Source organism: Girardinichthys multiradiatus, chromosome 3 (genome assembly GCF_021462225.1).
Source record: "Girardinichthys multiradiatus isolate DD_20200921_A chromosome 3, DD_fGirMul_XY1, whole genome shotgun sequence".
In the NCBI taxonomy this organism is placed as follows: Eukaryota; Metazoa; Chordata; class Actinopteri; order Cyprinodontiformes; family Goodeidae; genus Girardinichthys; species Girardinichthys multiradiatus.
This window is the reverse complement of record NC_061796.1, coordinates 7591302-7607886: the sequence shown is the minus strand read 5'-3', so window position 1 is coordinate 7607886 and position 16585 is coordinate 7591302. Positions and strand designations below refer to the sequence as shown.

The following is a 16585-nucleotide window of genomic DNA, read 5'->3' as shown; positions in this document are numbered from 1 at the left end:
TTATTGGCACCTCTGGTAAAGATGTGTAAAACACCTTTTAAACACGTTCATCTTTCACTGCAGAAGCATCTTATATTGAATTGGTGATTGTTTTGCCTCCTTTACCATCCTGCTCACTGTGTGTGGTGACAAGATTAACATGGGTCCCGTTTGTCACACTTCCAGTCGTCGTTAAACTTTTGTAGCTATTTCTTGACTTATGAAGATCAACCCAAATGCCTTACCTAAATGGCATGTTCCCTGGTCTTTCTTATTTTGACATGTGGCTACGAGAAACGAGCCAAGTCTAGATGAGCAGCTTTTGTACCCCTACATTTAAACGTGAAGTTCAACACACATCTGCTTAATTTGGCTTATATATTCACAGGTCTTTCCTATTCTGAAGAGTTAAATTGACCTAGGTGTCACATCATATTCATACTACAGGAAAACAAATAGTCATGGATTGCTAATTCAATATATATAAAAAAATCTATTTAAAAAAAATGTCAAAATTAAAACGCTTTGGTTACATGTATTTTATAGAAAATGTTAAGAGGTTACAAAATGGTAAAATGGGTGATAATTGTTGTATTAGAGATAAAAAAATATATAATTTCATAATGATTTTACTCAAATTAAATGTAGAAAATAATTTGTTTTGAAATTTTGCATTGGGAGGCTACTACACTTCAAATATGAATTTCTCCACATCTTTACAAAGGGTACCAATGAATGTGTGGTGTGTTGTATGTACAAGCCCAATTCCAATTGAGTTGGGACGTTGTGTAGAACGTAAACAGAATACGATTTGTAAATCTTGTTTAACCTATATGGAACTGAATACACTACAAAGACAAGATGTTTTAATGTTCAAACTAATAAACTGTATTGTTTTTTGCAAATATTCAGTCATTGTGAATTTCCTTTTTGCAAGATGTTCCAAAAAAGTTGGGACAGGGGCATGTTTACCACTGTGTTACACCACCTTTCCTTGTAACAACACTCAATAAGCATTTGGTAACTTCGGACAAATGGAATGATAACGTTTATCTATTTAAACAATAAACATCTTCTCCTTGTAGTGTATTCAAATGCTTTCAGGTTGAACAGGACTTGCAAATCGTTGTATTTGGTTTTTATTTACATTTTACACAATGTCCCAACATCAATGGAACTGGGGTTGTATATATTTATACTAATTTATACTAACCAAATTGCAGCTATGTTGCCTTGTGGGATAGTTTTAATGGTCAGTGCCGAGATGAGACAAAAGTCCCCTTAGATTCTGCTTGAAGCCTGATAGCACATAAGACCATTTGATCAAACTGTTACTTTAATAAGTGCTCAGTGTCCCACCACAGAATATAGCTGCATCTGCCAAATCAATGTGTGACTGTAGAATACAATACAAAGGTCTAAAACCCTATTCTGGATTTTGGTATTCTATTCCTCTTCGGAGTCAGTTTACTGGTGGGATCAAAGGTAAACTTCCCTTTTAAAAGAAGAAGCCAAGGTTACCAACAATCAAACAGACCTCTGTTCTAAAAAAAAAAAAATGTACTGACATTGTTCTTGTTACTTTACCAACAGACTGAAGGAAAACCCTAAGATCCAGTCAGGACAAATATTATAGGCACCATCTCTAAGATTTAGGGTTTTAACCCATAAATAATCTGTCTTTTCCTTATTTAGCAATTGCATAAATCTGACCTTAATAGCAGAAAGCCACACAAGCATGCACTGCATGATGCCACTATTTATTAAACAAAAATGAAGCCATAACTCTAAATGCATAAAACATATGTAAAATCCTAATCAGGTGTCACATATTTTCTTATTTTTCAATGTCTGTGGCATGTCTAAAAGACATTTTATTTGCACATTTGTACATGAAGAAACTAAGGTCTATGAGTGCCACTAAGTGTTCAACTAATTATCAGGTGACAGTGGATCAGTTGGAGCTGCTTCAAGCTTTCAGCATGCTGAAGTGAGTGAATTTTTAGCACCGCATCTGCACAGTGTAGTAAGAGATGAAGCACCTTTATTGTCAGATGATTGCTGCAACATTTGAGTCATAGTTGTGTAAATTGCATAGCAGTGACATACATTTGGAGGGTGTACCCTGCCTCATGACAGATACCCCGCGAAACTGCAAGGATAACCAGATATAGGATGCATGTTTGTATGCCATTGAAATGCAATATGCAGATAGGCAATTGACATCATGATGCGGGTATTAGAATTGAAAAGGGAAGGTCCTTTTCTTTTTACCACAAGGGAAGATGAACAGGCAGATGCATTTGTGGTCTAAGATTGCATTTTTTTACACTCCTACCCATTGTAAATGTTTCACAGCAAGAATAAAAAATATCCTTGGAGTCTGACAGTAAGAGGTAGAACTACAAATATATGGCAAATTTTCTGAACAATTCGGCCTCCTTTCATACATTAAATAAACAAAACCCGAGCAAGCATGCTGCATGTGAGCTACAACAAAGAGATAAAAAAGGCAGTTATAGCCTAATTAAATACGAGTGTTTCACTTACACTTTCTGCCACACTCACAGCCAGAAACAGAAGGAAAAAGGGATGTCAATGGCCTAGTTCCCCTTTGAGTGGTGAACCGTCAGTCAACCCTCCATCACGCAGATTACTTCTATATGAAAGTCATGGGACTGTCCAAACTGTTTTGTCTCACAAACGACTAATTCTCACAGGACTTCAAACTTCACCACAGGTCCATTATTAGTCCAGGACAAACAGATCGAATAAGACATTGCCAGCTAATGACACCAGCTCCCAATTAAAGCTTAATTATTCTGACAGAGAGAATAAATGAGGCAGCCTCTTATCCTAACATCAGTCACTACCCTAGCTATAAATGACTACAAACCCAACAGTACAGAGTGAAGGGTCTTGTTTTAAAACTTACATTAACCATTCACATCCTCCACAGCTTTGAGCAGATGATCCAAGCAGGGATTTAGTCGTTTTTCCTTTTTTCTTAGACAAACGCACAATCCAAGAAGGGGAAGCAACAACCAGGTATGGGAAAGTGTAGCCGCTTCAGACCACGTAGAGATCCTGACTGTGTAATCTTCTGTACAGTCCACACACCCTTACTGGTGAGTCTTACTAGTTTTTATTCAGCTACGAAGAGAGCGGAAACGGCAGCAGCTGGCTGGGTTATATGCCCTCTTTAAATAACAGTTTGCGCCTAACTCCAGGGCTTGGGCAAAAAAAAAAAAAAAGCAGCCAAGGTAGATGAAAACACACATTAAGTTTTCACTTAAAGTCCTCCATGTACTGTACTCTCTAATATGAAACCCTCTCACAAGCAATGCAAATCTAATTTAGTAACTGTTAAACGTTACCTTAGACAGGTGAGCTAAAGAACTCCTAAAGGCCAGCGATGGGCATCAAGAGTCCAGCAAGTCAGAGCTACAGACCCTTTTCTGCTAAATAAATTGAACAGCTCCGTTTTCTCACCTGGCTCCAAAGTGGACGGACAAGCCCTCTGTTCCCAATCTGTGCTGGGCGAGCGTCACCACCGAGCCTGCCCCAGAAAAGCGCCGCTCACCACAGGGACCAGTGGCCCACTTTTACAAGGAGTCCAAAACGCTCCTTGCCTTTTCTAAACTTTTCCTCCTTAGTGTCCCCCCATCTGGTGTGTAGGCTACACTGCAGGGTGGCAGAGTAGAACAGTCAGGCACAGACCGATCTGAGATCTGCCAATTTTCCCTCAATCAGCTCTGATCGTTGTTAAGCAGATCAAAACCTGAATTTACCCTATTCTCATCATTTTTAATCTACAAGCACATAGCTGCACTTTTTTGAGTTTATTAATTTTGAGTTTAGAAAAAAAAAATACACTAGGGTTAGGTCAGGGATCAGCAACATTTACAATACAAAGAACCACTTTCATCATTGCTCCAGGCTAATTAAATTTGTTTATGGCCGCAAAATGGTAAAATAGACTTTATCAAGTTTAAAAACTATATTCCAAAAATTTGTTTATGCTTAATTTTATTACTATTTTCAGGTGTTTTTCTTGAACAGAACATTCCATAAATGAAGGTAAAAGACATGTAGTTTGTTGCCTAACACTTTTGCATATACCATTAATTGTGGACATTTTTTGCAGATATTACATGAAAACATGCAGAAAAAAATGAAACTAGCCTTATTACCTATATATTTAAAACTCTTCTCAGTTCTATACCATTTTCATGGTAAGTTAATCACAGCCACTGTGGAGGGCCTGAAGACCCACAAGTGACTCTGTAGCCACACATTGCTGACACCTGGGTTAGGTGTAGAAATAGGAGTGCTTTTGAAATTACTTCATTTTCTGATGGATTTAAAATTACTGTATCTTTTAAAATAAGCCTAAGCACATTTCTTTTCTTGTCGTATAGTCCTTCAGAAAAAAGGACTTCATCAGGTCAAAATTTGAAAAGAAAATAATACCTGAAATCAGTATTAATCAAAAAAGCGTCTGATTGATCTGTCTCTACTGCTACAATAATCTTACACATTGATTGTTGCAGTTCTAATGTTATCTATACTATTTATTCTTATTTTGATGTTGATCATTGTATCAACATCAAAATAACAATAAATATTATAGGAAAGTTGCAATTAATTCACATTATTTTCTATTCTTTTTTCCATTTTGTACATCCAGAATTTGCTGTGACTTTAAGCATTTTGGGCACTAGAATCTTAATTAAGTATGGGCAACTACTACTGTGAGACTGCATTCAAAAGGCTAAACATTACACTGGCATGTGAAGTGTAAACTCATGACACTTGGAATACATCAGCCCACCATTATTACATTTAGACAGTCCTAAGTGATATTAATATTGCAGACACAGTGACATTGTGATGATAATACTCATAATATATTGTGCAGTTTTGGCTTGGTAACTTTCATAACACAACATGGAAGTTGGTTGGCTGATGTCGCCAGTCCATCGCAGAGCAACACAGACACACACAGGACAAACAACTATGCACACACTCAGTCACACCTAAGGGCAATTTAGAGAGACCAATTAACCTAAAAGTCATGTTTTCGGACTGTGAGAGGAAGCTGGAGTACCTGGAGAGAGCCCACGCTTGTACGGAGAGAACATGCAAACTCCATGCAGAAAGCTAGCTGAAGGCAAACCGAGGACCTTCTTGCTTCAATGCAACAGTGCTACCAACTGCACCACCGTGCAGCCGACCATGCAGCAGACTGTAAATTTTTGCCAATATAGCGTTATAGCAATGTATATAAATATATTTTGTAATATTATCAAAAAGTGTGCAATGCCAAAAAATCTGTACTATCCCTTTAATCGGAGCAGGGGTGGGCACAGCTAACCAGTTTCACTAACTAAAGTATTTGCTTTGCTTAGGCCAAACCGCTAAACAGATAAAAACAACTAAGCGGAAGCTAACGCTAACCGCTAAGACGACTGTCACTCAGTCACCTTCCATAACTGAAAGAATAACTAAACACTTCACAACTGCAATTCAAAACTGCCTTCAGCTAGCTGCTTTGGCATCGCACAATGACACGTGTACAAGTAGTAAGCCAACGGCGTGCCTGATGGACTCTGAGACGTGTCCACAACACAAAGAATCAAACTTGTGAATTTTGTATGCAGACTTAAAGTTGGTGAAACCTAACTTAGCGGAAGTTAAACGGTCCACTAAACAGAAAATGATTTCCACTATTAGCCGTTAGCAGATTAGCGGACCCGTGCCCACCACTAAATAGGAATAATAAGTGGTCCTCGTTTAGTTTTGACACATTGATTCTTTCTATTTTTTACACTGCCAAACCATTCTTTCTTCTAACTAATGGGAAAGGGTAATATTTTTATTTTAGCTAGCTGACTGACAGTGATCAGCAACAAGTGGAGGAAGGGCAGCGCTGTGCTGCTCTATACTCCATACAGCCGGAGAAATCTCTGGTCACTCCAACGTTTTTTCTATAATCTCGCTTAAAGGGCTTTAAACAGGGAAGATGTTTTGAAAGCCTAACTCAGTATACCCTTAAAACAGTATCCTGCCCAATGCTAATATAAATGCACAATATAACTCAGTTATTTATACACATACTGTACATTGACAACATCTAAAGCTTGCAGTCCATTGCTTTTCCATGCCCAGTGGCCGCTGTCTGAAGAGGGAGAACATGGGGGGGCGGGGCAACTGGAGACATTTAGCTGAGAGCTTCTGGAGGAATCTCCTCATCTGTGGTCTAACAAAATCAATCAAACCCAGCTGACAGCTTAACCATTGTGGTAGCCTCTTAATGGCCCATTAAAGACAGGACTTTAAATGGGAAGTAGGAAGGGCTGCAACACAAGGCAGCTTTTTATTTTTCTTGGGAGAGCAAATTAAGTTGGGGAGCTATTAGGCTTTAGGCAGATGAAACAGGAGGAAATGCATGCTGCTGCACAGAACACCTGGCTCACAGAGGTCTTCCATGTCACAGACCTGTGTCCTACAGAAATAAACAAACATAAAAGTACCAATAGTGGATAGGTTGCTTTGCTTTCTCAGATGAATTGATAGCTTACGTATTGGCACTGTGACTTTAATAATTTACTGCACAACCCTAAAAGCAATTTCTTTTAACGTCCTTGATAAAGGCATGCATTTCTGGTTCATCCTCGACAAAAGCTTTGGCAGGGTGCAATCCCTTAAAACACTTAAATATCAGTGATAAAAGGACAATGCATTATGTTTAGATACAGAACCAAATGCATATATTCTAAAATCCTTACCCAAACAATCCACGTCCCGTGTGGATCTATTTCAATCTCCATTTAGAACCATTTCTAGCTCCGGAACCACGAAACATTACCTGAGATGCTGACTCGGTCTAATGCGTGAGAAGCGTCAGATCCAGTGGCAGTGACTCCGGGAGCCGTGTGTGTGAGTGTGTGTGGATGCTCTGTGATAATGCGCCGGCGGACTGAAGATGCAGCGCAGACTAAAAACAGACAGGTGTTGTGCCGAGCTGGGTTCCCCCGTGAAAATGAGTTCTCCCACCAGCTGCGCTTCAACATAGCGTTTTACGGGCGCGGTGCGTTCATGGAAGGCACGTACACTGGAAAATCTATACTTAAATAACAACAAAATAATGAAATAACACAATAATGAAATCACTACACAATCTAGTAATGAACTGTCATCAAGGTCTAATTTAACACTAATAACTGAATACTATAACTGCCTATTTCAAGGTAGTTTTACTGGTTCATATTAGTTTAATTAAATCTGAGCAAACTTTGAGTCTATTTGATAACTGGTATTTTCTTAATGCAACAATCTAAAATTAAATAGCTACCAGTAAATTCCACCTATTCATTGTTTATACCCACAAATTTTTGCCTGGTTACTGAGGGGCTGGAGCCTATCTACAGTGTAAAATCTGAAATGAAAGATGACTTTGCAAAATAAAATAATCTATTATTGTTATTAACTTTTGTCTTTCATTTTATATCATTTGTTCTTAGTAGTGAATCTAGCACTTTTGTGTCTGTGTCTCTTGTGAATTATCAGCAGGCCCTGGAAAATGTCACTGTATAGGCTCTTTGTTGGTTCTTGGCTCCAGTCATGGTCCACACCTTGTGAATCTTCCCCAAACTTGTAAATGGACTGTTTCACAATCCTCTCAGGCTGTGGTTATCCCTGTAGTTGGTACATGTTTTTCTATCACGCGTTTTTCTTCCACTCAACTTTCCTTTAGTATACTTGTATATATTACTCTGTGAACAGCCAGCTTCTTTAGTAATAACCTTTTATTGTTTACCCTCCTTGTGAAGAGTGTCATTGACTGCCTACTGGAGCACTGTTAATTCAGCACTCTTTGCCATGATTGTGCAGGCTACTGCTTAACATTTCTGTATGAAAAATCTTTCCAACGGTCTTATGTAATATACAAATGTTCAGAGAAACAAAATTTATGATTTTTATTACTTGTAACTCTTAAAGATAAAATCAACAGAAATAAATGCTTACAATATCTCATTCTGTTTTGGCCTAGATTCAATTTTTCAATTGAATTATTGAAATAAAATAAATTTTCTTTAACATTAATTAATTAAATGAGATTTACCTAAAGCGCAGATTTGTAGACTTTCTTTGAGTTAACCCGTCCCCTGGAAAGTTGCTGTCCATGGCAGTGGATGGTTAATCGAAAGGTATTATTTAAAAAAAAAACTTTGGTCACTCATGCCAATGCCAAACGTTGGTTTCAATGGTGCAAGGAGCGCAAATCCTGGGCTGTGGACAATGTGAAACATGTATTGTTCTCTGATGAGTCCACCTTTACTGTTTTCCCCACATCCGGGAGAGTTACGGTGTGGAGAAGCCCCAAAGAAGCGTACCACCCAGACTGTTGCATGCCCAGAGTGAAGCATGGGGGTGGATCAGTGATGGTTTGGGCTGCCATATCATGGCATTCCCTTGGCCCAATACTTGTGCTAGATGGACGCGTCACTGCCAAGGACTACCGAACCATTCTTGAGGACCATGTGCATCCAATGGTTCAAACATTGTATCCTGAAGGCGGTGCCGTGTATCAGGATGACAATGCACCAATACACACAGCAAGACAGGTGAAAGATTGGTTTGATGAACATGAAAGTGAAGTTGAACATCTCCCATGGCCTGCACAATCACCAGATCTAAATATTATTGAGCCACTTTGGGGTGTTTTGGAGGAGCGAGTCAGGAAACGTTTTCCTCCACCAGTATCATGTAGTGACCTGGCCACTATCCTGCAAGAAGAATAGCTTAAAATCCCTCTGACCACTGTGCAGGACTTGTATATGTCATTCCCAAGACGAATTGACGCTGTATTGGCCGCAAAAGGAGGCCCTACACCATACTAATAAATTATTGTGGTCTAAAACCAGGTGTTTCAGTTTCATTGTCCAACCCCTGTATACAGAAGCTGAAATCATTGCTCTGTTACTTTACTACTGTACTATGAATAATCTAAGGAACGAGTTGTACGTGAACGCATCATTGTCCCCGTCGCCGTAAAGCGCTATGTAGAGGCGCACCCGCGTTGACAGTGCAGAACTGGTGGACAGGAATATCTCGAAACTGTAACTGGACTCGACAGAACACTGCGGTGAAGTCAGCCAGCACGAAGAATACACCAGCTTCCGGTTAAATATATAAAACAAAAGCGGGCGTTTGCACAAAAGCATTTTATTAACTTGTTTAACGCATTCTCTTCTTCGTAAACACAAACCTTTCGACAAGCGCCTGTATATCTGTCAAAACAACTAATAATGAAAGCTCAGAAGCAGAGCATTGTTTCCCTGCACTGATCACATGCAAGGCCTATTCATTTCAATAATGATGAGTGGAACAAACAAAGTCCCTGAAGCTGCATTTATCGACACACACCCTCCAACATCCTCCCGTTCACACGCATCCTTTGTGGCGCCTCAGCGGCGCTTCAGTGACAATGGAGTTTCAGCGACTGAGAGACAGAAAGCTCTGGTGTTGTCTGCCACCCAGGATCTGTAGTTCCGTGCAGCATCGCCCTGCAGAAACAAACCCTACTCTTGCTGCCGACCAACTTGTAGCAACGCAACTTGTAGGAGGTTATTGTCTGAGGAGAAAACCAAACTCACCAGGCTCGTTTGCTCCTCCAGGGTCCAGGGTTCAGTCTCCCCCTCCAGACTCCCTCTTTCCTCCGCTCTGAAAATAGTTACAGCCGATTTAAAAATAGCACTCCTGTCATTTACCTCACACTGTCTCCCACCCCCCGGTCTCTTCTTCCAACACCCGGTCCAAACATTTCAGGCTCTTCCCGGAAACCATCCATTCTCGGGCATCTCGGTACTGGTAGTTTTCCGTCGAAGGTGCACTTGATCGGCCCGCAGTGCAAAGGCGACCCCAGCTTTGTGCTGCGAGGACTTCAGTACCCACGAGGCATTGCAGCGCTTTGAACCGGGGGGTGGCCAGGGCTGAGGGGGTGGGGGAGCATACCGTTATATCCAGCTCCTCATGTAGGTTTCCTAACCCGTCTCCTGTTTTCCACCATGAGCTTTATTATTTCACTGCTCCTGCTTTTGAAACCATGTTTCAAACTCCTCAATCTCACATGTGTACATAAAGCACGTTCATATCCAATAAGTAGAACATCATAGAAAAGTCACATTTTTTAGGGCAATTTAGTTCAAACTGGGAAACTCATATCTTATCAGATCCGTTACACAAACTTTGATGCGTTTTTTTCTGGTAAGTTTGGTGATTATGGCTTATAGGTAACAAATACCCCAAAATTATTTCCTTAGAAAATTCAAATATTACATTAGACCAGTAAAAAAAGGATTTTTCAATACAGAAATGTTGAGTTATAGCCTGGACGCTCATGAGGGAGACTTGTCCCGCAGACCGTCATGGACAACAAGGAGGTCATTGCTAAAACAAAACTGGCTGTTCACAGCACTATATTCAAGCTTAATAATGAGAAATTAGGTGGAAGGAAAAGGTGCACAAGCAACAAGCAACAACTGCAGAGCTTGTTTAAATTTAATTTCTTAAATAAATTGACTATTTGATGATAGTTATTAATAGACAATAATTAACTGAAATGCAACTATAGAACAATTTAATGACTACTTTGGTATTGTTTTATAAACATTAACCTTGCAAATATTAAAATGTAAAATAGCCTAATAATTACATTGTTTCTGATTATCTTTTGAAAGTCTCATCTTTTCTGAAATTTCACCTAACCCTATGCTGTAAATTTGTCATTATGTCCAACTCCCAAGGCCAATTTAAAAGCTCTAATTAATTGTCTCCTTTGAAACATTATTTGCAGTTACACCCATAACTGAAAAGGTCTCGGTCATGTTTATTGACAAACTTGATAGTGAGGTGTAAAAATCCTTAAATAAATGAATCTTCTATCACAGGAGCATAATCTCACAGTAAAAAATGTAAAGTACAAATGATATCTTTGATATAAGCGCCTTTATTCTATGGAGGACAAATGTTTTATGAAGACATAATTGTTTTCAAGAAAATCAACACAGACACAGCATCACAGATCCTTCAACATGCCTAACAGTGGACATGAGGTGCTTTTCCACATATTAATCATTTGCTTCATCCCATATGTAACTGCCTTGTTTTTTGCTGAAATGTTGGGTCTTAAGTCTCATTTAATCAAAGCACACAGTTGCATTTAAAGTCCCATTCAATTCTAGACATTTATATTACCATTGAAGACAGGTTAATTTCTAGCATCACAGAACCCACGCATGCACTGAAAGAACATGAAAACTCCATGCAGAAAGACCCCCAGCTGGGAGTTGAACCCAGGACCTTCTTGCTGCAAGGCAACAGTGACTGCGCCATCATGCAGCTCAACTTGTTAACTAATTATCAGAAATTCCTAGAAGCACAAATCAACTTTAAATAGTAAAGTATAAATAAAATAAAACTTTCTTTAGTTGCATTTATTTTAAAGGGATTGTTAGAAATAGAATAAACTGTACCAACAGTGATCATGTTTAAAACAATTATTTCTTTACATGGTCTTTTTTCCACACCGAATATATTTGCTCGATTAAAGGTTGGATTTTTATCCCTTTTTCAGTGTAAGGTTATGTTGCTGCAATAAAGAATTAATCTATAAAAAGGCTTTTTACATTTATTACTTTATCAGTGCAAAAGCCTTTCCGCATGTTCAGTTATCAGATGCTGCATAATGAAGATATCTCTTTGCTTTGTTAGATGCTGGTGATGAGGTCATTGGTAAACTTTCCTTTTTTTCATTTCTTTACATCAACCTTGTCCCAGTGACCTTATGACTTCTTTCTTGCTGTCAAATTAAGGTTGTCCTCTTTCTGCGTGTCAGCAGATTTTTTTTTATTTTCATTGCACTTAGCAAGAACTTATCTTGTGTTTCTTTTATCTTGATTACTGTTCGATGAATTTCCAGGTAACTGGAATTGTAAAAGAAACGTTGTAAAACTCTTTTTCAGCCTTCACTTGTTTAGAATAATGTGACAAGCCTCAACACAGTTGCATAGAGAAGCTCACTGTTGTCGGTCTTTCAGGATCCGAGGTTTCAGTCACTGTTCTTCACCTGTGCTAGAAGTCAGAACCTGCAGAGTCTCCTCACATTTATTGTGGCACAATAAATGCTGTAAATGTTAATCTACACTGTAATAATAAACACTTAAACAATAGTTAATCTTACCTGCACCAGGAGTTAGTGTAATCTATTGCTTTAAATCAGTCCAAAAGCATTTTCATATTTATATTTGTTCCGGTCTGAGACCATGGAGACCAAACGCCCTCTACTGGTCAACCACAGTCTTGGCATGGTTATTTGCTAAGAACTGATTTGAGCCTACTTTTGCTGTTGATTAATCTGATTTAAAGCCATTGAATACCTCCAACACAAGGAAGGAGTTAAACCCAGGGAAAAAACCGAAACAAAAAAAAAAATTTGTACTTCTTTGTGAACCTTGTGAATGTTTGACATTAAACATTAAACAGTAGAATAAGTTAATGCTTCCTGGTTTAATAATTTATCTCCATGCAGTGTTTTGAGTTTTAAGATAAGTAGTATGTAGAGTACTATTAATTATTATTTCCCATCATCCTTTCATAATGTCTTCATCAATATGTATTTGGCCTTTCTTGTCACTTTTGTTGCTTTTCCACTCATTTCTAGTCCATTTCCTGACCATTTTTCAAAGAAATCTTATTTTGTTTGTTAACCCATTTCAATCTGACCTCATTCAAATAAACTAGGAGAAGCCAATCTTAAACTGGACCATAAGAAACTTTGTTACCAGCAGCCTGTCTCAAAGACACAGTTAGTTCATGGTTATTTTTTGAATATAGGAAAATTATTTAGAAAATATATATTATATTAAGAGAAATTGTATTTTAGCATCAGCAATGTGGTTCCCAAAGATCTAGTCGCTGAAACTTGGCACACAGTAGGTGAGCGATGATTAACTAAAAAGTGCTGCTTCTCCCAGGTTCCATATGAGGATTGTGCTGAATATTTTTACTATTTAAAAAAAAATATGACTTTTAGATGCTGTTTATATTCTTTGAAGCTTCTTTTATTTGTTTGTTTCCTTTATTCAAATGCATACCATTTATACCACTGAGCTCTCTATGTATAAAAGGGGTGGTTTAGAATTATTGCACTTTATTGCATAGATTGAGTTCCATGTATGATAGTGCTATGAATCATTCAGAGCACCAGTCCCCACCCTACCAGTCCCCTCCCAACCCTGAAATTGAACAAAATATTTCCAAAGCAACACATCCCAATGTAAAAATAATCTATAACAAATGAGAAACAAAGTCATTGATGGCCATAAGTCTGGAAAAGCCTTATACAGGCAATCACACTCTGTAATGTTTATACAGTGTTTCTGTACACTACAAGAGCTGGTATGAAATAGACAGTATTCTAACATGTCTGCTGTTAGAGTAGTGCTGATCATCAGAATTATTTACAGTGCCATGTCTTACTGTAAGTGTTAAAAGCTCAAAGTTTATTTAGTTGAGCCGTATTTCTTCAATTTCATTTTCGATCTTTAGCTTCTTTATTTAATTAAAAAAGGCTTAAAGAAAACATTTAGACAGGACTCTTTTTTTATTGTACATGATTTAATTTATTGTTTTTTATTTTCATTAACATTTTTATCCTATTTTATTATACAACAACCCATCCACTATTTTATCTAGAAACAGCTGACACAGCTGAACTCTGGTATCTCAGAGTAAAACAGATAAGTGAAACATAGATAAAAAATAAAAAAATCTTTCCCTGCTCCACCACAGGGGCAAGATTGAAGTAACAATCTGATGTTAATACTTAAATATAATGTGCAGTATTTTTAGGACTGTTCTTTTATTAAATATGCTAAGCACTGTTTTTACTTTACAGTAATCTTACCCACTTAGTCTACATTCTGAGTGAACTGTTATTATATCCACAAAATAAACTATGATATGTAATCAAAACAAACCAGGGATCTTTGGTGGCACACTTTTATTTGAAACTTACTCCTTTATTCATGGAGATCACAACAATTTAATTGTTTGTTGGTTCAGTGATGAGAACTCTTAAAACATTTTTACACACAATTGCACACTTTGACTAAGACCTTTGCAGAACACCTTTATTAGGACAGTATATTCGAGCTCAAACAATCTTTTATTCCACTGATGATGTTACTGAGGCTATCACACATTTTTGGTTATTTGTGTTATGTTGGGTTTCTTAACTTAATTAGTCATTAAAAGAGAGAGTGATTTCTAAATTAATAAATATAAAGTATCTTTATGATACTGTAAGTCCCAAACTAATTATTCAGTTTCAAGTGAAGTATAAACATTTTCTAACAAGTAGCTTTATTTTCTGTAAAGTAAGCAATTAGAGCTCCCTGACAAACAAAAAGAATCAACCCTTTCAGATTGAAAACTGATCAGTTTCATTCCATTCGAAGGATACAATGTTTGATACTTTCCTGCTGGAAGGTGAACTTGGCTCCAATCCCAAGTAAATGGACTGAATTTATATAGCACCTTTCCAGTCATACAGACCACTCAAAGCGCTTTACACTAGAGCCATATTCACCCAATTGCACTCACTAATGCTCACACATTCATACACCGATACGCAGATCGGTAGGCAACTTGAGGTTAAGTGCCTTGCCCAGCGGCACATCAACATATGGCAGGAGGAAGCTGAAATCGAGCCCACAACCTTCTGATTGCAAGACGACTACTCTTCCTACTGAGCCACAGTTGCCTTTATCAAGTCTTTTTAAGCCTCTAATAGGATTTCTTTCAGGACTGCTGTGTATTTATCTCCATTCATATTCCAATCCACTCTGACCAGCTTGCTGGTCTCTGCTGAAGAAAAGCATTCCCGCAGCATGATGCTGCTGCGCCCATGTTTCGTCATTTGGATGGTGTTCAGGGTTTATGTGTCGTGTTGGTTTCCATGCCAGACCACTTTGTTCCACATTTGTCTGTGTCCTCCAAACAACACATTAAGACCTGATTTGTGGAGTGCAACGTCTCTATAACTTAATCCCTGGCCTGTCTGTTTGTTTCTTGGTCTTTATGATGCTCAATGGCCGCAGAGAGGAGGAGACATGTAATAAGTAGCCTGGGACCAGGAACCCAAGACAGCTGCATCAAGGACTTTGGCCTCCATCTATGGTGTGCCTGCACTACCACCAGGCTTTTTACTGATAAAGGATAATGGCATTTGAAGATTTTAACAAAACACAGTATCTTCAGCATTTAAGAATGTCTCAAACAATTAAAATGGATGCCAACCTTAACAACAAATACTCTGTCAAGGTGATGTCAATGTTTATTTGTAGGCACATACATCTGTGTTTTCAAATTATTCTAAATATTCCGTGGAAGCTTTTAAGAGAGTTGAGATACAACCGAAATCTTTTGATTTACTATATTTGTTCTGTGCTGAACATATGCAACCAGTAGGCTATTTTAAAAGAGGGAACACACTGTTACCCACTATGATCAATCCCTGCTTGCTGTCACTTCAATAAAAGGCTTTTGAGAACATGTGAACACAACACACTACAAGCATTTAGCAAATGTTTACCCGTCACTATGGGGCATTTTTGATGTGATGAAGCCATTGAAAACTAAAGTATTCATTTAACTAGAGAACCTGCAGTATGCTGACAATATAATACATTATAAATCTAAATGAGCAAATACAAAGATGCTCTGTGGCATTTCTCTGCCACAGAGCAATTTAGGAAAAACAGATGTCAATCAGAGTGTGGCGTTTTAACCTTAGTGAAAACACACACATGCACGGGTGCATTCAAGTGGAGGGTTTGAATTAACTGGGGGAGCATCTCTTGTGTGACCCATCTATTAATCCAGGCATAATCTACACAAATCTATCAGTTACATAAGAGGTGTTTGGAGAGCAGTTGGTTGAAAATGTCAACATTCAGTGTCAAATAGTGGGGGAGTGGTGGCCTAGTGATTAGAGAGGAGTGCATTTGCGTCCTGGAGAAGCCACAAGTACCCTGGTTCAAATCCCACAGCCTGCCACTCTGGGTCCCTGAGCAAGACCCTTAGCCCCTGAATGCTCCCCGGGCACCACACAATGGTGGCCCACTGCTCGCTAAGGGATGGGTCAGAGGATAATGTCTTCATTGTGAGATCAATAATGTCTATATTATGTTATTATTATAATTGATAAAGTGTTTTGGTAAATATGTCCTGCAATTTCTGCTGTTATTTACAGAAACATTTATTCTTTGGAAATATTAGGTTATGACTCAGGAGTTTATAAAGTCCTGTGTGTCATGTTAATTTTACGTATGTTTAGAAAAACCTTTTCCGGCTAGGAAAAAGCTCAAGGAGCTGCAGAGATCCACAACTCAGATGGCGCAATCTGTCAAATTGACAACTATTAAGCTGTGGATTTAACAAATCCGGCTTTATGGAAGAGTAGTAGGAAGAAATCCAATTTAAAAAAAAAGCCAGAAGTCCCATTTGGAATTTGCCACAAACCATATGATGATTCAAA

General features: G+C 38.3%; 1 protein-coding gene across 5 annotated transcripts in view; it reads right to left on the bottom strand.

Moving 5' to 3' along the window:
* Positions 1-9894, bottom strand: part of phactr4b (phosphatase and actin regulator 4b) — a 52661-nt gene extending 42767 nt beyond the window's left edge. The window contains exon 1 of one of the 5 annotated variants that reach the window (XM_047361578.1): positions 9642-9894. The gene's annotated coding sequence lies outside the window, so the exon portion shown is untranslated. Of the gene's footprint in view, positions 1-2914; positions 2935-3356; positions 3494-6770; positions 6965-9641 lie in introns of those variants that run through there. The other 4 variants (XM_047361580.1, XM_047361579.1, XM_047361581.1 and 1 more) reach the window with 4 other exon arrangements.
* Positions 9895-16585: the final 6691 nt, after the last annotated feature.